This window comes from Ambystoma mexicanum, chromosome 13 (genome assembly GCF_040938575.1).
Source record: "Ambystoma mexicanum isolate Mex_15411 chromosome 13, UKY_AmexF1_1, whole genome shotgun sequence".
Taxonomy (NCBI): domain Eukaryota; kingdom Metazoa; phylum Chordata; class Amphibia; order Caudata; family Ambystomatidae; genus Ambystoma; species Ambystoma mexicanum.
The window spans coordinates 698,171,262-698,192,010 of NC_090938.1; the positions used below are offsets into that span (position 1 = coordinate 698,171,262).

Consider the following 20,749-nt stretch of genomic DNA (forward strand, 5'->3'; position numbering starts at 1 on the left):
CAGAACAAACCCGTTTGGTAGGCAGGTGCTGCCTGGGACGCTGAGAGGAAGGGTGCACAGCCAGGCCAAAGCTTTGGGACAACAAGGAAGAGAGTGATGGGGTCTAGCCGGGAGCTAGAGTTTGGACTCTGTTGGGATTTACTGGCTCACTAAGGAAACTAAGTAACACTTGCCCACTGAGGACCCGCGTTAGAGGGGGGACGCCTATTGTCTGGCAATGAACCAGTGTCCAGGCCTAAACCTGGCACTTAGGAAGGCTGTCAGCATCTCACATGGCAGGGCCAGAGGAGGTTAGGCTGTCAGAAGCAGCCACCGGCTCTTAATCCCCCTTTGAACTTGCCCTGAGTGTGCAGACCCCGTTACAGGAGGGCAGGGGGCCTAAGATGGGCCCTCCTTTGGAACAGCGCCTCTCCACATCTGGTTTACATATTCCAGGCCCCTGAGCCCTGCTGGGGGGGGCCTGCACATCCCGAGGCAGGGGGGGCGGCTCGCTCTGCGGCTACCGTGCACAGTAATGTGCCGTCGTCAAATAGCCTTGGATGCTTTTATTTATTTGGAATTTTTGTTAGAGTGTAAACCACAGCCGGATCCGGCTTTAAGAGCACTTAGCGCAGATTTACAAGTCCAGCGGTTGCAGCAGCTGCTTCTCGCGCGCACTTGATATGGGGGCTTCAGGGAACTTTTCCTGTGTCTGCACTTAGGCAAATTATTCTGATACGCCTAAAAGGGCCGCCGGCGATCTACCGCCCAATACTGCTGCTACCCTGCGGTCTCCGGGCCAGTCCCACACGTCTCGGAGATGGATCAAGTAGGCGCTGCTTGCGTGCGGGGCGCTGCTCCAGGCCTGTCAATGCGCACGTGCGGATTACCGCTGGGCGCAGCGCCCTGCGCATGCGCACAGCAGAGCTCTGCAATGGAGGCTGTCAGTGGCAGGCCCGAACTCTCAACCAGACCCGTTTCCTGGGGCGGTCGAAGCGGGTGACTGCCTGGGGAGCACACCTAAATAACTTGGGGTGTTCAGGACAGGGCCCACCCAGACTGCTGCCTCTGAGCCATCGTTCTCCCTTCTTACAAACAAAGGAATGCATGTTGCTAACGAATGCAGCCTCTGAGAAACTCTGTTTACACACACCTTGTGCCCCTTGCCCTTTGTGTTGATAGTCTGTAAAGAGGGGGTCTTTTAGAAGTGATGGTACATTTAACGAGCCATTGCTTTTTACACAGTATATGCTTAACATTTCAGTGTTAAGAACTGACCATGGGGCATTTTTATTCTGAAGGTCCGCACAAAGCATCAGTTAGCTACCAAACCTAGCATTCTTCCAAGACAATTAACGTACCACACAGAACAAGTTTTAAACTATGTTCTTTATTTTTATGCCTTTTTATTTAATGCACCAAAACGTTTTCTTTTTGTATATTACTTTTTAGGTATTCTAGTGCCCGTTTGGGACATGGACTAAATGCACCTGCTCAGCATCAAAGCTCTTTACATTTTCTTAACAAGCCAATCAGTGCCTAGCGCACAGCAGATGGCACCTTGATTAGGAGTGCAGGGTTCGTTGTGTGTCATGTCCCCATGCAGACAGTAGTCCATGGCAAATCAATGCCATGATGTCTGCAGCAATTATTTATGCGCTGCACAAGTCACCACCCTGTTGGTGAATGGCGTCTATGTGGTGCTCCTCCATGTAACTGCACAAATGCCTGTCTTTGTCTGCTATGTTCCGTGTACATTCAATGGCACACTGGAATGTTTTGTGTATGTGGCTCTGATGAGTATGTCATACTGTGCTCCCACACTGAAAGCAATCAAAGAGGTTGCCTCAAGTTTAAACTGCGAACCTCCTTGTAACTTTGACACCCTGATACCTCTGGGTCTGGTGCACAACACAAATCAATAAGCAAACAAACAAGTTGTAAATCCAATAGCCCAAATGCCCTTTCTACACTGCAACACCATGATTTTCCCTAGCTGCATGCCAGCACTAATAAGATATGCTAATGCCAGCTCTATTAGATAAAGCATGGGCCTTTTCTTCTGCAGAATTAACCCCTAAGGCCTGCGCAATGGTGAGGAGGTAGTGGCCGAGGAACTGTGGGCCCTTACCATGCATTAGAACCCGGTTTTGTTTTAAACGCTCCAGCTTATTACTGGCCAGGCTAAGGTTTGTAAGAGGTGCAATCCTTTCTGTGCATTGTTTATTGTGTGTCTCTGGTAGGGTATCTTTTCCTGTCTAGAGATATAATTCCTTAACAATGTTTCTGTATTGGAGGCTGGGCATGCTCACACTGAAACCCAGTCCTCCTGATCTAAAATTATCCAGAATCAAGAAGCAAAAGAGCCCTTGTACCGCATTTGAATGGCTATTGTGGCAGCCGTTTTATACTAAACATCGTAAAATGTAAGCTGTCCAAACAAGTATGTATGGTTCATGGTTACAAACATTTTAATGTTGGGGTGTGTGTTGTGAACAGTGATGTGCGCGCCAAGCCACGTGTCTGTTGTGTATTTTAAGATTCACACATACAACCCTTTTATCACAGACTTGTTTATCAAATATAGAGATCTCTGGTTACTGTAATATTCCTGAAATGCTGTTGTGATTTAATGCAAAGCAGACCAGAACACTCATTGGTGCGATTTGTCCCCTTTCCCTCTCTCATAGTGTACAAAAGGAGTCTACCTGACTGTCCATCTTGGAATGAAACCTTCTATCAGAAAATAATTGATATGGTTAGTCTAGTATTGCCACTTGCAAAATACAAGTGAGGCGGTACAAACAGAATGTCTGCAACACAGGGCCAGTGGGCTATCAGACCCCAACAGGCTGGTTACACCGCAGTGTTCCAGTACGACAGACAGTTTGGAACTGCATTGAGGCAAGGAGGCCGATGGCGGGAGCCAGACTCGCAGCAAGCTTGGGAGTTGAAGTTTACAAGGGGATGACCGAGTAGGCCTAGACAAAAAAACAAATCCCCCGCATTTTAAAGAGTTTGCCTGTGGTTCAGCCACATGTCTTGTCTACAAGCACACTCGTATATAAACATAAATACATTATTATATATTCCATGTAACAATAGTGTGTAATTGGTTATTTAGAATGCACTTAATACCCAGAGGTTTCTAAGCGCGGACCCGGGGATCGAACCTGCGTTGCTCTACGTCGTCTTGCTTTTTGTTTGTGTGTGTGTATGGTGAAAGCATAACAATATATGATACAAAGATTTGGTGGGTTTAAGAGGCTTGAAAAAAACCCATCCACCTGAAAAGTGAAAGCAGACTTAGCCATTTCAGGCAGTTCACACACAGCACAGAGCTAACCAGTAGCCGTCACTGGAAGTTCACCCCCAGTTCAGAGCCAGATGTGCACTGCATTGTGGGTATGCAAATTAACTCAGCCGCTGCTCCAGGAAAATGTCTTTGTCTATAGGGCAGTTCTATGTTATACATCGCAATGTTCAACCCAAGACAGACCGCTCTCAAGGATTCAGACTGTTATCTGGGACCATCCGTGCAGGGTATTGCATGTGCTTGCATGCCTCATTTGTTGGGATGAGTGGGAGTGTCTTGCAACTTGGTTTGCTTGGAACTGCCACAACTTGGTCATCCTGATCGCCTCCTTTTGGCCTCAGGAAAGAGGCTGTCCAATCCCACCACTGCTCAGTCAAGCACTTGCAGCCACTCTGGACTCTCACAGGAGACAGCAAATGGAGTGTCTGTCTTTAGAGCATGTCTGTTGAGCAGACGAGATGAAATCTGCCGTGTGCGCATGCGCATCACCGCATGGCGGGGCAATCACAGTTGCTGCCGCCATTGAAGTTGACGGCTAGCATCTGGTTTTGCAGGCACACCGGAAGCGGACGCAGCCGGCCGAAACGCAGACACGCAGGTTTCCCGCCCCTCTGCAAAAGCACTCGGGCCTAGCTGCTAAACCTGGAAAAAGGCTGCACCCGCCAGCTTCAGGCTGTGGCGCAGATTGGCTCCAAGAACCACTGTACAGAGAACACATAATCTACACAATGTTTACTCAAGTGCCCGAGCCGGGATTAGAACCGGGATCTCCAGGGGTCCAGACCTTTGAAGTCCGCCACTAGCACACCATTAAGGGCCTGATTCATCGAATTTTTTGCGCTGGTCAAATTGACTTTTCTATTTTTACTATTTTTAAATATACTTTTTACTGCTCCATGGGTCATGGTGTTTGTTGGCGGTGAAAAGTCACTTTGCACAATGTAAAAAATTCCATGAATCTGGCGCTAAACTGCATTTCTTTTTCATACAGCGATGCTTGTGGTTTTCAGAAAGGGATGTATTTGTTAAGCGTCATTTGTCTATTTTCTAGAAATGCGATTCATTGGGTTTGGGGGTTGTGCTTTTTAATCCAAAAAGAAGTTATTACAGGGGGTATTTTTGCTGCATAAGTCATTAGTTTGTGTTGCTCACTTTCCCAGCCCAGACCCTCGCCGTGTATTGCACTCAGTCTCCTCTGCGTTTGCATAGTGACACTATGTCGACTTTGCGGGCTATAGCTCGGCGGGTTTAGTGCTTGCTGTTTAGATTTGTGTCTAACCAGAAAGTAGGTTTTAGCCTGGGAGGGGTCCTTTAATCCTTCCAAGGTTGATACATTTAGTAGTATTAAATTGAGTAACAGTAGCCCTTTCTTCCTGCAGCATCACAGAAGGGTAAATACTGCAGTATTAATCATATGGTTCACGCATGTTAATTATTATATAGAAGCCTGGCCCTCTGAGAATGGAACTTCAATCCTCTTACTCCTTTGTGAGGGAGGGTCCACGTAACACACACAGGTGGTTTAGCTGAAGTACAGCCCTTTAAGTTGGGGTGCCTCCTGCCTGGCTCTGGAATGTATACTGGAGCATTGAAGGATATGTGTACTAAGAGTCTCAGCGTCGCGGTGCCTCAGTGTGCTTTAAGGACCTAAGAAATTACTCCTCTGGCCAAGCCTCCCTTACTACTACACATTCTGAGTTATAGCACCCAGCACGCTTTTAGGCTCAAACAAATCTCAGAGAATTAGCGCTCAGACGCTTCTTAGCTTCACCATCTCAGGAATATAGCTACCAGCTTGGTCCTGGCTCCACGGTCGTGGGGATATAGCGCCAAGACGCTTCCTAGCTTTACCATCTCATGGATATACCTATCCGTTTGTTCTTGACCTCACAGTCTCGGGGATATAGCGCACAGCTCGTTCTTGACCACAGTCTCAGGGATATAGCGCCCAGACACTTCCTAGCTTTACCATCGGACCAATATCGCTACCAGCTCATTCTTGGCCTTACAGTCTCAGGGATATAGCTACCAGCTCGTTCCTGGCTTCAGGGTCTTGGGTATATAGCGCCAAGACGCTTCTTAGCTATACCATTTCAGGGATATACCTACCTGTTCGTTATTGACCTCACAGTCTTGGGGATATAGCGCACAGCTCGTTCTTGACCTCACAGACTCGGGGATATAGCATGCAGATGCTTCCTAGCTTTACTATCTCTGGGATATAGCTACCAGCTCGTTCCTTGCTTCAGGGTCTCTGGTATATAGCGCCCGGACTCTTCCTAGCTTTACCATCTCATGGATATACCTATCCATTTGTTCTTGACCTCACAGTCTCAGGGATATAGCGCACAGCTCGTTCTTCACCTCACAGTCTCAGGGATATAGCGCACAGCTCGTTCTTCACCTCATAGTCTCGGGGATATGGTGCCCAGACACTTCCTAGATTTACCATCTCAGCGATATCTCCACCAGCTCGTCCTTGGCCTTACAGTCTCAGGGATATATACTTACCAGCTTGTTCCTGGCTTCAGGGTCTCTGCGATATAGCGCCAAGACGCTTTTTAGCTTTACCATTTCAGGGATATACCTAACCATTCGTTCTTGACCTCACAGTCTTGGGGATATCGCGCACAGCTTGTTCTTGACCTCAGTCTCTGGGATATTAAGCACAGTTTGTTCTTGATCTCAGTCTCTGGGATATCAAGCACAGCTTGTTCTTGACCTCAGTCTCAGGGATATAGCGCACAGCCCGTTCTTGACCTCACAGTCTCAAGAGTATGGCACCCAGATGCTTCCTAGCTTTACCATCTCAGGGATATAGCTACCAGCTCGTTCTTGGTTTCACAGTCTCAGGGATATAGCGCCAAGATGCTTCTTAGCTTTACCATCGCAGGGATATAGTTACCTACTTGTCGTGACCTCAGTCTCAGGGATATAGCACACAGCTCAATGCTTACCAGCAGGTACCTCTCACACCTTGCCTTAGGGTACATGTTGGGCATAGCTATTCCCACCTTTCAGCCACGAGTCGCCCTCCTGTGCCAATAGCGTTACTGTTGGATGCACACCTAACGGCAAGTATTTCTTCCCCCTTGCCTAGTGTGTTTGTCCGGCTGTGTTATGGAAACCCGCCAGCCAAGTGTCACTTTCTTGGGCTAAGGTGTCCTCTGGTCTTTTTCAGTGTCTGCTCTCCTGTCAGTAGCATTACATCGGCCGCAGATTGAACAGCCTGCACTGTCATTTTGGTGTCAGGCGGAAGTCACCTTCTGGGTACTTAACTCAGCGGCATGAGCGGGAGTCTCCTCATTGCTTCAGCACGCGCTGCCAACTGCTTGCGCATCCTATCTGACGAGTATGGTCCCTGCACTCAGCAGTTAGTGTCAGAAGTACTCTCCTTTGATGGGAGACACCCGGGCCTAGTTCTCTTCTTGTTCACCTGGGCTAGTTCTCCGCTTGTTCACTGTTGGGCCCACCTCAGAAAAGGTTCTGAGACTGGTGTGGTGACTGATGCCAGGTCAAACTGGAGGTCACTGTACCAAAAAGGATGGATTTACCGTACCCAACCTAGGCTTGAGGTGCTGAGGCAGCACGTGGTCGGCTCCCGATAAGAGGAGACAAGATGGCCGGGGAAATGGGGCTATGATCCCCCTTCCAAGCGGTTGGAAGAAAATGCAGAGAGGTCCTACCATAAGAGCAGTGAGGGGCATTTCCTGGGGGCAGCTGGCTAGGCCGAATCACTACCACGCTCCACTGCCATGTTAGTTGATCTTATGCCAGAATGACGTGGACTGTTATTCACCCTTGACTGGGTCCGCGCATTGGAAGGGTACAACCCTGGAGGGTCTCTGGGGAATCCTCTGCATCCCACCTCCAGGTGGCACTGCACGAAGCTGAAGGGCAGCTCTGGTCCCTCGAGATCCTCTTAGTCCAAAAGAGGTGGATTCTGTGTGACATCGTCACACTTCTGAGACTTGAACCCGTGCCCCTCCCCACCCCCCAGACCAACCGAACCTGGGATCCTCACCCTGAAATCTACATCCCTACCTGGCCGAGATGTAGTAGATGCACTACTGAAAGTGGTCCCTGCACCACCCCTGCACCACTCAAAGTGGAACCTCTGCTTCTGGATAGTGTAACCTGTACCATCCTGCACACCTGAAACTCCACCTGCACCCTCTGAGACTGTATCTGGGACCTAGGCTGGAACCAGAGAGGAAGCAGGCCTACTGGTGACGGAGACGGGTTCCATCCAGGTCCCAGCTCCAGACTACGTCCAATGCCTCCGTATCTGCGAGAGCTCCTTTCTAATCATGTTTACAGCAGAACTCTCAAGTCTAGCAACCAGAACTATCTGACCGCTCCCAGATGCAGGACTAAGAAGGTAGAAAGTGGAGCCGCCTTTATTGCAGCCCCTACAGCCTGGAATTTGCTCACCCCTGATGCCTGTGGCCAGGTTTCCATAGATATTTTTAAGAAATAATGGAAAACTTGGTTGTTCGCTTAAACTCTCGGTGCTGCTTTGATTCGTGACTATAGATTAGGACTGCCTCTCCCTTTTTGTTTGTCTGCACCCTAATGCCCTTGGGTCCACGGTGGCGCTATATAAATACCTTAAAGTAAAGAAATGCCAGTCCACCAAAGGTAGTTGTACACACCCCATGGCAAACCCTTCTCCCAAGTAACTTCTGGTTTGGAAGCACTTCTCTAGTCTGCATTTTCAGGAATGGTTGACCACCATTGAAATTCTTGTTGGTATCCTTGTTGGACCAACCATATAGCACAGTCCACGCATGCGCGTTTCAGCACTTATCTACCAGGCGGGATTACAAGAGACAAGTGGCGCACTTGCGCGGGCGACCCAAAGGGGTCCTTTTCTGCTCTGCGAAGCTACCTTCTGCTATGGAATGGGGGTGGGGGAGTTCATCTCCCAAACCAATATCAGAAGCATCTGTTTGCAGCAGAAGCAGCTGGGGGAAATCTGGGCTAATTAATGTCAGATCAGTGCAAAGAGTGTGCTTTTAATCAGCATGGGCCTGTATTATTCCTTCTCTTTCTGGATTGCATTACATTTGTGGGAGCAGGGTTCTTTTAAGCAGATCGGTCACGGACACAGCCTGACACGGAAGGTCTGGGATAAAACCCGGGGATGAGCCCAATAGTCTACAGTGGATCCTACATCCTATTTCATGGAAGATCCCTCGATTCCAGTGTGTAGCCTCGTAGTCTCATTCCCAAGAATCGGATCCTGGCTGCTCCCAGCCCCGCGGATGAGCATCGCACCAGGCACCTTTACCCCCTAAAAACAGGCAAATACCCCCAACAGAAAACAGAACAAGGAGTACAACTACCCCTCGCCCCCAGAAATGTAGAAACAAATACATAGGATCTGCCCCCCCCTCACGACTCTCCCACTTTCAGCCGCAAGTGCCCATGGATATGCCCGGTTCAGCGATACCCGCAGAGTAGTGCCACGGCACGTAGCTTGGATGTGACGAGGAACTTGAAGTAAAATGCATCCTTTGTTGTGCACAGTTTACTACTCACGAATTACAACATGATCTCCGTTTTAGAGTTAAAATACCTTTGTACTTGCCTAAAACATACCCCCATTTTAAACAGGAGTTGCTTTTTTACCACCCATAGACATATTTTGACTCCCAAAGTCTTGGGAGGATAGGTCAGGGGCAACGTGCTGGCCTTGGAAACAAGACAACGTGGAGCAACACAGGTTCGATCCCCGCGTCCTCGCTTAGAAGCCGCTGAGTATTAAGCGCATTATAAATAACCCATCATATCATATCCCAATTTCAAAATAATCGGGGGTGAAATACCTCCCATAAAAATCTTGTTGAAAGCCCCAGATGCTCCAGTGGCGTGTTTGGTGGCTCAGCAACGCAACGTGGATGAGGGAGGCGTGCAGTATCGTGCGAGGGTATGGAGGATAGATATGTTGCAATCGTGACCACAGGAGATTGACCGCGTGATGAGCAGCCACGCGGACTCAATGTGGTTGAAAAGGGTCATCCACCTTTGAGAAGTGGATGTTAGCCTACATGGTCCAAAAGGTAGCACTGTAACCAATTCTGTGGATTAAATGGCCATAAATTCTCTCTACCAAGCCTTTGGCTTTTGATACCAATCAAATTGAAGCAGAGGATGGGAGGGGGACTTCCCTATCCAGGCCACACCTTTATGGAATTCTTAGTATTTTTCAGAAACGTAAGTGTGAGAAGCCAGCTCAGATGTTCGCCTCGGTTCTTTTTCCGATATTGCCATGAAGTATGCCAGCACTGTGTAGGGAAAAGAAAAAACAGCAAAGGGGGGTTGGGGGGGGGGCAGAGATCTGCATTGCTGTGGTAGCACAGTCGCAGAAAGGGAGCATGGCAGACGTGGTAGGTGTGGACTGTTTCGGACGCACCGGCTACAGGCTGTGGAATAAGGAAAGGGGGCTATGGGGAGTGAAAACCCTAATACGTGAGTAAGGGCTAGGGCAGCGGAAATGGCCCCGAAAGTCATGGAGAGTATTGCCTGAAATACAGCAATCCTGATTGGTTGAGCCACCTGCAATGTTTCAAAATGGGTGCATAGTATGTTTCTAAAGGGAAGAGCTTTCAAGGACTGTGTTGGGTACATTACTCTGCGCCTCAGATTAGTGGAAGGTTCTTGGCCCGGGTTGTTTGCCACTAGTGCACATTTCAGACATTGCATGGTAGCGCTCCATACGGTACCACATGGATTTTGCCATACTCCGGGCATCGGTGAAATTTGTGCCCACTTTTACTGCCCTAAATGAGGCACCAGCAGTCCAAAAGCCATAGGAAATGGGACATGGTGCCGTGGCATGAACATCTGTTCTGTGTGCGTGCTTTAGCCATTCCCCCACCGCAGAGATGTTGCCACGTGTGCGGTGCTCTTACACTCATGCCGCGCTTCCCCAATCCGTCTCCGTGGGAGGCAGATGTGCACCACCATGGCCAGGGAACAGACGGATCCAGCCGGTCGGCCGGATCCTATGATGTGCGTGGAACTATGGGTGAATGTGGTTAGACCAGGGTTGTCCAACCCCAGGCCTCGAGGGCTGGAAACATGCTGGAATTTCATGATACCCCTCATTAATATTCACGAGATAAATTTGCATAGAATGATTCTAAATGTATGCACATTTTTTCATGAGTATTAATGAGGGATATCCTGAAAACCCGTTAGGGTTTCGGCCCTGAAGGCCTGGAGTTGGACAATCCTGGGTTAGACCATATCCATGTCCACATGCTGATCTTCGCTAGTTGGCTGGTTCGACTGGTAAAAGTACCTTCATCTCAGGCTTTTCTGGGGAGTTTTTCCCCCGCTGAGTAGAAGGTCTCAAGCTGCAGCCAATGCGGAAGCCATAAGATGATATCCAAGGGAGGACAAGCCAAGATCGCAGCTGATGGGCGATGCACAGATGTGGCAGCAATGTGGCAGCTACGCCCCGGTCATCTTGGATCTTAATGAAGATGGTTCAAGAAAAGGTCTTGGATGGAGCGGACCAAAGACCCTGTCAACGGGCCATGTGAACATATCCACTGGGTGGCACAGCACCTGCATGATGGTTTGGAAACTTCCATCCTTTGTGGGGGGATGACCGAAGTGCTGTTTCTTGCAAGGAAACGCATGCCAACTTGTGAATACCATACTGGTCTGTGTTTTGGCCTGGAACCACATACAGGTCCATTCTATACAATAGCTAGGAGCATCTTTGCTCGTTGTCTTCCAGCATGAGGTGGACACTGTTGCTCTCCCTATACTGGCATGACGTTCAGATACTCCAGGACGGACAACTGAGTAACTATCAGCGGCATGTCCATGCCACTGTGGCTGGGCCTTCCACTGGTGGCAGGCTGACCTGCCTTCCTGCAGTTCTGAGGTGAACCTCTGCTCGCCGCAGGAGGACCATGTACAGCTCTTGCAGCAGATTTGGTCAAGGTTATGGGGATTCTGGTTTAAGACTATTCCAAACATTAGGGCTATGCAGGTTGCCTTAAAAGGGATTTCCCGACACGCATTGATAGTTTCTAGCTCAGTAAAGTGCCCAATAGGGAATTTTCCTAAAAAGGAGGCCAGCTATTTTCACAACAGCTGGGCAAACTTGCAATCTCTCTGACGTTTACTGTGTTAAGTTTGGAATCTGTTTCCTTGGGTACCTGGCCCCGGCATGCTGTGTGATGTCCCTGGCTCGGGGATGCTACGTGATGTCCCTGGACCCCGGGATGCTACGTGATGTCCCTGGCCCCGGGATGCTGCGCGATGTCCCTGGCCCCGGGATGCTGCGCGGTGTCCCTGGCCCCGGGATGCTGCGCGGTGTCCCTGGCCCCGGGATGCTGCGCGGTGTCCCTGGCCCCGGGATGCTGCGCTGTGTCCCTGGCCCCGGGATGCTGCGCGGTGTCCCTGGCCCCAGGATGCTGCGCGGTGTCCGGGGCCTCGGGATACTGTGTGATGAGCAGGGTTTGTAAAGCCCAGCATTCTGCTTTTCCATAGCATCTTGATGCTGATGGCCGATGTGGTACATCACCGATAGCGTAGAGAAGGGTGGGAGTGTGGCCCATGGGTGGTCTAGCACTGTGGCCTTCTGCAATGCCTGGGCGAGAGTGTGCATGTGCTCGAACTACGCACTGGAGCAGGCGGAGGACGCCCCTTCCTACTCACCCCCTAGGCGCTGGACTGCCCTGACTGGTAAGAACTATGGGCATTCTTAAATAAGGGTGGGCTGTGGAATGTGGAATGTGGCTCCCTGCGTGTAGTTTTATGGGGATGCATATAATGGTGGGGGAGCATGGGGGCTTCCTGGGGCTGAGCTGAATGTGTACCAATTCCCCTGGAATTCTCGAATGGTCTACGTCCGCTCGTGGTAGAGTTCCATGGCTGACTCAAAGCGGTCCTTGGTGGCAGACTTGGATTAGACCTGCCTTCCCGAATGCCAATAGCTTGGCATTGCCATTAGACCGGATCAAGGCTCTACCAAGCCTACAGTAGGAACAGCTTGGTGAAGGGTGGCATTGCCGGCATTAACACACATGTGTTTCCCTGAGGTGGAGTGAGGGGAGATGTCTATACAGAGTTTGATTTTCTTGATTTGGTCGGGAATTCCAATAATAATTGATCATAAACCTGATCGCAGGACGCACTCGTTCCGCAGATCCTCCATAGAGATTGGCCTACACCGGGATTCTAACGGTATTACCCAAATTGGTAGTTTCCAATTGGCCGTATGGTAAATCTGGCCAAATTCGGCCTGCACCATTTGATCGTTAGGAAACGATCAATTTGGGTAATCACTAACACACATGGGGGTTGCGGGGGTGTCTCCCACTCACCATGTTTGGTAGTGATGGCCTTTGGGGTAGCGAGGGTGTCCCCCGCTTCCAGAGGTTTGGAGGTGGGGGATTGGGGGGGAAAGAAAAGCGGACCCTGCGGCGTCGGATCGGACCCACATAGCAGGGACGGATCCAACGCCGCAAGGTCAGAAAAATGAGTGGACAGCAAAAAGGGAAGTAGGGGGTAGGTGGAGGGGGTCTATGGGGGGATGGGGGGTTTTAGTTTTGGCGGATTTGGCCACAGCAAAATTGGTTTCGAACAATTGTGCCACACCATATACATCCAGTCTAACATTTCTCTCTCCAGATGTTTTGGACTGTTAAGCTAGGTTACTGGGATTAATTTGGGGCTCTGCTGCCATTTTCAAGGTTCCCGGGCTCCCCGTTGTATCTGAAATGGACGAGCAGTGTTAGGTTAGTGAGGGGGAGGGGAAAATCTAGATAGCCTTGCTGTTGTGTTGATGCGAGCTGGTCGGAAGCACCCTAAACTCTGCGTGCAGTTCAGTGTCTAGGTCTTCTGCCTCGAGATCATAGAGGTATGTGTGCCCGGAAGGGATCCTTGTGGTCCTGCGGTGCCAGGGTGCATAGGCTGGCGTTGAGGTTTATATGTTGGTTGTGGAGGTTTAGTGTTCACGTTATGCGATATGGAAACCCTTGTGCTCATTTCACCATATATATATATATATATATATATATATATATATATATATATATATATATATATATATATATATAGTGTGTTGACTGGCTATGCGCATAATTGACCTAAAAACATTTGACCGAAAACATTTTATCAAATTCTTTTGATATATATGGGGGTAGGTAAGGGTATAGGTTGGGTTAAGGGGAAGTGGGGAGGGGTTGCGGGGGGACTCACCCCTGCATTTCAGACCAAAGCTCAAATAAATTCGATCAAATGTGATTAGTTCAAATAGACCCAAACCGTTGACTGGAGGCTGAGTGCCATGTCACACGTCACTCTAACTTGCTCAGGCACTGTGCTCAGTGGGCGCCCCGGGATCTTACACCCATCTGGCTATGGATGGTTTCTCCCTGGGTGTTGGACTCTTCCAGTTTCCCAGTTGGTTTTGGTAGTGGTGCTTCTTGGGGGCCTGCAGCGCCCATCGCCCTAGCCAGCACAGTGTTAGGAGTCCTAGTCCAAAACATGTGGAGGCACTCTGGTTGCAAACCCCCAGCCTACACTGTCTGTTCCAAATCACATCTTTTAGTGCAGGTTTTTGTGTGTAAGATATTTTGCTTTTTGCCACACAGAATATTGTCTGGGCATGCAGGTTGGCAATGAGGCTGGCCCTGCACATGGGAAAATGTGTGGTTCTGGGAAGGTCAGTCCACAGAAATAAGTATTCTAGTCTGGCCAGTGCTAATCGGTATCCAATAGAATGCTAGTCTGGCCAGTGCTAATTGGTGTCCAATAGAATGCTAGTCTGGCCAGTGCTAATTGGTATCCAATAGAATGCTAGTCTGGCCAGTGCTAATCGTTATCCAATAGAATGCTAGTCTGGCCAGTGCTAATTGGTATCCAATAGAATGCTAGTCTGCCCGGTGCTAATTGGTGTCCAATAGAATGCTAGTCTGGCCAGTGCTAATTGGTATCCAATAGAATGCTAGTCTGCCCAGTGCTAATCGTTATCCAATAGAATGCTAGTCTGGCCAGTGCTAATTGGTATCCAATAGAATGCTAGTCTGCCCGGTGCTAATCAGTAACCAATAGAATGCTAGTCTGGCCAGTGCGTGCATCAGACGAATCACACATTCCTAATCAGTACCCAATAGAATGCTAGTCTGCACAGTGCTAATCAGTAACCAATAGAATGCTAGTCTGGCCAGTGCGTGCATCAGACAAATCACACATTCCTAATCAGTACCCAATAGAATGCTAGTCTGCACAGTGCTAATTGGTATCCAATAGAATGCTAGTCTGGCCAGTGCTAATCAGTAACCAATAGAATGCTAGTCTGCCCAGTGCTAATTGGTATCCAATAGAATGGTAGTCTTGCCAGTTCTAATCAGTATCCAATAGAATGCTAGTCTGGCCAGTACTAATCGGTATCTAATAGAATATCTAGTCTGGCCAGTGCTAATTGGTATCCAATAGAATGCTAATCTGCCCAGTGCTAATCGGTATCCAATAGAATGCTAGTCTGGCCAGTGTTAATTGGTATCCAATAGAATGCTAGTCTGCCTAGTGCTAATCAGTAACCAATAGAATGCTAGTCTGGCCAGTGCGTGCATCAGACAAATCACACATTCCTAATCAGTACCCAATAGAATGCTAGTCTGCACAGTGCTAATTGGTATCCAATAGAATGCTAGTCTGGCCAGTGCTAATCAGTAACCAATAGAATGCTAGTCTGCCCAGTGCTAATTGGTATCCAATAGAATGGTAGTCTTGCCAGTTCTAATCAGTATCCAATAGAATGCTAGTCTGGCCAGTACTAATCGGTATCTAATAGAATATCTAGTCTGGCCAGTGCTAATCGGTATCCAATAGAATGCTAGTCTGGCCAGTGCTAATCAGTATCCAATAGAATGCTAGTCTAGCCAGTGCTAATCAGTAACCAATAGAATGCTAGTCTGCCCAGTGCTAATTGGTATCCAATAGAATGCTAGTCTGGCCAGTACTAATCGGTATCCAATAGAATGCTAGTCTGGCCAGTGTGTGCATCAGACGAATCACACATTCCTAATCCATAACCAATAGAATGCTAGTCTGGCCAGTGCTAATCGGTATCCAATAGAATGCTAGTCTGGCCAGTGCTAATCGGTATCCAATAGAATGCTAGTCTGCCCAGTGCTAATCGTTATCCAATAGAATGCTAGTCTGGCCAGTGCTAATTGGTATCCAATAGAATGCTAGTCTGCCCGGTGCTAATCAGTAACCAATAGAATGCTAGTCTGGCCAGTGCGTGCATCAGACGAATCACACATTCCTAATCCGTACCCAATAGAATGCTAGTCTGGCCAGTGCTAATCAGTAACCAATAGAATGCTAGTCTGGCCAGTGCGTGCATCAGGCAAATCACACATTCCTAATCAGTACCCAATAGAATGCTAGTCTGCACAGTGCTAATTGGTATCCAATAGAATGCTAGTCTGGCCAGTGCTAATCAGTAACCAATAGAATGCTAGTCTGCCCAGTGCGAATTGGTATCCAATAGAATGCTAGTCTGGCCAGTGCTAATTGGTATCCAATAGAATGCTAGTCTGGCCAGTGCTAATCGGTATCCAATAGAATGCTAGTCTGCACAGTACTAATCGGTATCTAATAGAATATCTAGTCTGGCCAGTGCTAATCGGTATCCAATAGAATGCTAGTCTGGCCAGTGCTAATCGGTATCCAATAGAATGCTAGTCTGCCCAGTGCTAATTGGTATCCAATAGAATGCTAGTCTGCCCAGTGCTAGTCGTTATCCAATAGAATGTTAGTCTGCCCAGTGCTAATCGGTATCCAATAGAATGCTAGTCTGCACAGTACTAATCGGTATCCAATAGAATGCTAGTCTGGCCAGTGCTAATCAGTAACCAATAGAATGCTAGTCTGCCCAGTGCGAATTGGTATCCAATAGAATGCTAGTCTGGCCAGTGCTAATTGGTATCCAATAGAATGCTAGTCTGGCCATTGCTAATCGGTATCCAATAGAATGCTAGTCTGCCCAGTGCTAATCGGTATCCAATAGAATGCTAGTCTGGCCAGTGCTAATTGGTATCCAATAGAATGCTAGTCTGCCCGGTGCTAATCAGTAACCAATAGAATGCTAGTCTGGCCAGTGCGTGCATCAGGCAAATCACACATTCCTAATCAGTACCCAATAGAATGCTAGTCTGCACAGTGCTAATTGGTATCCAATCGAATGCTAGTCTGGCCAGTGCTAATCAGTAACCAATAGAATGCTAGTCTGCCCAGTGCGAATTGGTATCCAATAGAATGCTAGTCTGGCCAGTGCTAATTGGTATCCAATAGAATGCTAGTCTGGCCAGTGCTAATCGGTATCCAATAGAATGCTAGTCTGCACAGTACTAATCGGTATCTAATAGAATATCTAGTCTGGCCAGTGCTAATCGGTATCCAATAGAATGCTAGTCTGGCCAGTGCTAATCGGTATCCAATAGAATGCTAGTCTGCCCAGTGCTAATTGGTATCCAATAGAATGCTAGTCTGCCCAGTGCTAGTCGTTATCCAATAGAATGTTAGTCTGCCCAGTGCTAATCGGTATCCAATAGAATGCTAGTCTGCACAGTACTAATCGGTATCCAATAGAATGCTAGTCTGGCCAGTGCTAATCAGTAACCAATAGAATGCTAGTCTGCCCAGTGCTAATTGGTGTCCAATAGAATGCTAGTCTGGCCAGTGCTAATTGGTATCCAATAGAATGCTAGTCTGCCCAGTGCTAATCGGTATCCAATAGAATGCTAGTCTGGCCAGTGTTAATTGGTATCCAATAGAATGCTAGTCTGCCTAGTGCTAATCAGTAACCAATAGAATGCTAGTCTGGCCAGTGCGTGCATCAGACAAATCACACATTCCTAATCAGTACCCAATAGAATGCTAGTCTGCACAGTGCTAATTGGTATCCAATAGAATGCTAGTCTGGCCAGTGCTAATCAGTAACCAATAGAATGCTAGTCTGCCCAGTGCTAATTGGTATCCAATAGAATGGTAGTCTTGCCAGTTCTAATCAGTATCCAATAGAATGCTAGTCTGGCCAGTACTAATCGGTATCTAATAGAATATCTAGTCTGGCCAGTGCTAATCGGTATCCAATAGAATGCTAGTCTGGCCAGTGCTAATCAGTATCCAATAGAATGCTAGTCTAGCCAGTGCTAATCAGTAACCAATAGAATGCTAGTCTGCCCAGTGCTAATTGGTATCCAATAGAATGCTAGTCTGGCCAGTACTAATCGGTATCCAATAGAATGCTAGTCTGGCCAGTGTGTGCATCAGACGAATCACACATTCCTAATCCATAACCAATAGAATGCTAGTCTGGCCAGTGCTAATCGGTATCCAATAGAATGCTAGTCTGGCCAGTGCTAATCGGTATCCAATAGAATGCTAGTCTGCCCAGTGCTAATCGTTATCCAATAGAATGCTAGTCTGGCCAGTGCTAATTGGTATCCAATAGAATGCTAGTCTGCCCGGTGCTAATCAGTAACCAATAGAATGCTAGTCTGGCCAGTGCGTGCATCAGACGAATCACACATTCCTAATCCGTACCCAATAGAATGCTAGTCTGGCCAGTGCTAATCAGTAACCAATAGAATGCTAGTCTGGCCAGTGCGTGCATCAGGCAAATCACACATTCCTAATCAGTACCCAATAGAATGCTAGTCTGCACAGTGCTAATTGGTATCCAATAGAATGCTAGTCTGGCCAGTGCTAATCAGTAACCAATAGAATGCTAGTCTGCCCAGTGCGAATTGGTATCCAATAGAATGCTAGTCTGGCCAGTGCTAATTGGTATCCAATAGAATGCTAGTCTGGCCAGTGCTAATCGGTATCCAATAGAATGCTAGTCTGCACAGTACTAATCGGTATCTAATAGAATATCTAGTCTGGCCAGTGCTAATCGGTATCCAATAGAATGCTAGTCTGGCCAGTGCTAATCGGTATCCAATAGAATGCTAGTCTGCCCAGTGCTAATTGGTATCCAATAGAATGCTAGTCTGCCCAGTGCTAGTCGTTATCCAATAGAATGTTAGTCTGCCCAGTGCTAATCGGTATCCAATAGAATGCTAGTCTGCACAGTACTAATCGGTATCCAATAGAATGCTAGTCTGGCCAGTGCTAATCAGTAACCAATAGAATGCTAGTCTGCCCAGTGCGAATTGGTATCCAATAGAATGCTAGTCTGGCCAGTGCTAATTGGTATCCAATAGAATGCTAGTCTGGCCATTGCTAATCGGTATCCAATAGAATGCTAGTCTGCCCATTGCTAATCGGTATCCAATAGAATGCTAGTCTGGCCAGTGCTAATTGGTATCCAATAGAATGCTAGTCTGCCCGGTGCTAATCAGTAACCAATAGAATGCTAGTCTGGCCAGTGCGTGCATCAGGCAAATCACACATTCCTAATCAGTACCCAATAGAATGCTAGTCTGCACAGTGCTAATTGGTATCCAATCGAATGCTAGTCTGGCCAGTGCTAATCAGTAACCAATAGAATGCTAGTCTGCCCAGTGCGAATTGGTATCCAATAGAATGCTAGTCTGGCCAGTGCTAATTGGTATCCAATAGAATGCTAGTCTGGCCAGTGCTAATCGGTATCCAATAGAATGCTAGTCTGCACAGTACTAATCGGTATCTAATAGAATATCTAGTCTGGCCAGTGCTAATCGGTATCCAATAGAATGCTAGTCTGGCCAGTGCTAATCGGTATCCAATAGAATGCTAGTCTGCCCAGTGCTAATTGGTATCCAATAGAATGCTAGTCTGCCCAGTGCTAGTCGTTATCCAATAGAATGTTAGTCTGCCCAGTGCTAATCGGTATCCAATAGAATGCTAGTCTGCACAGTACTAATCGGTATCCAATAGAATGCTAGTCTGGCCAGTGCTAATCAGTAACCAATAGAATGCTAGTCTGCCCAGTGCGAATTGGTATCCAATAGAATGCTAGTCTGGCCAGTGCTAATTGGTATCCAATAGAATGCTAGTCTGGCCATTGCTAATCGGTATCCAATAGAATGCTAGTCTGGCCAGTTCTAATCGGTATCCAATAGAATGCTAGTCTGGCCAGTGCTAATCATTATCCAATAGAATGCTAGTCTGCCCAGTGCTAATTGGTATCCAATAGAATGGTAGTCTGGCCAGTTCTAATCGGTATCCAATAGAATGCTAGTCTGCACAGTACTAATCGGTATCTAATAGAATATCTAGTCTGGCCAGTGCTAATCGGTATCCAATAGAATGCTAGTCTGGCCAGTGCTAATCGGTATCCAATAGAATGCTAGTCTAGCCAGTGCTAATCAGTAACCAATTGAATGCTAGTCTGCCTAATTGGTATCCAATAGATTGCTAGTCTGCCCAGTGCTAATCGGTATCCAATAGAATGCTAGTCTGCCCAGTGCTAATCCGTATAAAATAGAATGCTAGTCTGCCCAGTGCTAATCGGTATCCAATAGAATGCTAGTCTGCCCAGTGCTAATCGGTATCCAATAGAATGCTAGTCTGGCTAGTGCTAATCGGTATCCAATAGAATGCTAGTCTGCACAGTACTAATCGGTATCCAATAGAATGCTAGTCTGGCCAGTGCTAATCGGTATCCAATAGAATGCTAGTCTGGCTAGTGCTAATCGGTATCCAATAGAATGCTAGTCTGCACAGTACTAATCGGTATCCAATAGAATGCTAGTCTGCCCAGTGCTATTCGTTATCCAATAGAATGCTGGTCTGGCCAGTGCTAATTGGTATCCAATAGAATGCTAGTCTGGCCAGTGCTAATTGGTATCCAATAGAATGCTAGTCTGGCCATTGTGTGCATCAGACGAATCACACATTCCTAATCAGTACCCAATAGAATGCTAGTCTGCACAGTACTAATCGGTATCCAATAGAATGCTAGTCTGCACAGTACTAATCGTTATCCAATAGAATGCTAGTCTGGCCAGTGCTAATCGGTATCCAATAGAATGCTAGTCTAGCATTCTATTGGATACCGATTAGCACTAGCCAGTCTGCCCGGTGCTAATCAGTATCCAATAGAATACTAGTCTGCCCAGTGCGTGAATTCGCTGAATCACACATTGCTGGCACGCAAGCAACCCCCTCTGAGAGGCTGTCGTGTTTCAGAGCCAGCATGGACAGACCATGCAGGCTTGTCCGTGTAAATAGAAACACATTGGGGTTTTGGCAAAAACACGGGCCCCTGGGTAGCCATGCTGAGGTCACAAAAATGCAGAATTGGAAGAGCTGTTAATGGATATCCCCCAGTCAGAAACTTGGAGGCGTACAAAACGTGAGTGTTTCCTACATTGCCATCAAGCTATGGCAGTGAGAGCGCAATTCTTCGCGCGGCCTCTCCGGGCAGCAAACAAAGCTGGCTAATGTGGGCCTGTTCTGGTCCAATCAGGGCCCGGTGGATAATCT

General features: G+C 47.7%; 1 protein-coding gene across 2 annotated transcripts in view; it reads left to right on the forward strand.

The window, feature by feature from the left end:
* The window catches only part of THRA (thyroid hormone receptor alpha), a 946,869-nt gene that overhangs the window by 636,431 nt on the left and 289,689 nt on the right, over positions 1-20,749 (forward strand). The window lies entirely within an intron of this gene.